This window comes from Schistocerca piceifrons, chromosome 2, assembly GCF_021461385.2.
Source record: "Schistocerca piceifrons isolate TAMUIC-IGC-003096 chromosome 2, iqSchPice1.1, whole genome shotgun sequence".
In the NCBI taxonomy this organism is placed as follows: domain Eukaryota; kingdom Metazoa; phylum Arthropoda; class Insecta; order Orthoptera; family Acrididae; genus Schistocerca; species Schistocerca piceifrons.
This window is the reverse complement of record NC_060139.1, coordinates 570,712,437-570,713,894: the sequence shown is the minus strand read 5'-3', so window position 1 is coordinate 570,713,894 and position 1,458 is coordinate 570,712,437.

Sequence of the window (1,458 nt, the reverse complement as noted above, 5' to 3'; positions counted from 1 at the left end):
CTGGATCCTGAGGGGGCATACACGTTAATGAGTCGTATTTCGTTTATTGTGGCCGCTATGCCTTTACTGTTTGGTAGTTTTACTACATCTTGGACTACTATGCCCTCCTTTGTGAGCAGAGCCGTGCCCATTTCCGCTCCATGCCCTGGGTTTGTAATGGCGTTGAAGCCAGGTACGTTACCAAGCTCAATGTCTGTCACTTCTTGTAAAAGTATAATGTCACTGTCAGAAGCATATATAAAATCTTTTAAGTTCCGTAGTATAAAGGATCTATGAATCTTATTAAGGTTTACTGTCGCGATTTTGTATGCTTGTATGTCAGACATTCTTCGTTGTACTTGATCTGAATTTAAAAAAACGTTCTTCTGTTTTGTTTCCCAAGCGTCAGCCTTAAAAAGCATTTTAATAGTATTCACCGGTAGCAAATGTTTCAGTGGTGTGTCCTTGTTCTTTAGAATGTTCGTTCGCGGAGACGTCTTCGTTGAAGAAATCAGCCACCTGTGGGGCTAGCTTACAGTCTGTCTTAGTTTCTGAAACTTCTGTCATTTCTTCGTCGGCATTGTTATGGTCGCTTTCGTCTGCCCAGCTGGTTGAGGTTGTCGTCGGTGGTGGGACGAGTGAAGCTTCATGAGAGTGACTCGTTTCTTGGGGGTGGTTGGATGCTTTCTTTGTTGACTTTCCTTGGACGTCTCGTTTTTCCAGCGCAGAAGGGGAACGCTCCTCAGAAACTGGCGTCGCTTTCGTGTTGCTATAGATCTGTTGGCTTAAGGTACTACCTATTTCCTTCGCTTTTTGTCGGAGTGTGGGAGCTGTCTCCTCTGCACCTTTGCGCGCCAGCCGGCGTTTCTTATTTTTCTTTGCAGAATTGCCCCTCGACTCACTTTCTTCAGTATCCAAGTTGGTGTCGCTTTCCTGCAAGGTGTGTCGGTCTTCAACTTCCGGCGGATCTGTTGCCTTTACAGTTGCAGGTGCCTGTTTCGGTGGAACTTCAACTGTTTCCGTAGATTGGCGGGACTCTTGTAGGTCGTCAGCTATGACGGCACTGACGTCCATCGGAATTTAAGTGTCTGGAGAATTTGTATTTGCACACGATTCAGGGGCTGAGGAAGCAGTCGGCCGTTCGCGTGCCACGGCGGCGTAAGTTCCCGGCAGTGTTGTCATCGCCGGTGGCCTGGCGGCCTCGCCGGCCGGCAGCTGTGCAACGCGCCGCCGTATACATTCTGCGCGAACGTGCCCAGGCTTGTTACAGGTGGCACAGGTTCGCGTTTGGTCGTCATAAATTACAATCCCTCTATATCCGCAGACATTGATGTACGACGGGATGTGCTTTTGTAACTCTACTCGAAGCTGCCGTACGCCATTTAGTACTGGGAATTTATGCGCGCTTGACCATTTCTCGCGAAGTTGCTGAGCACTTTCCCGAAGGGTGAAATTACAGCATTAATTTGGTGTGTTGTA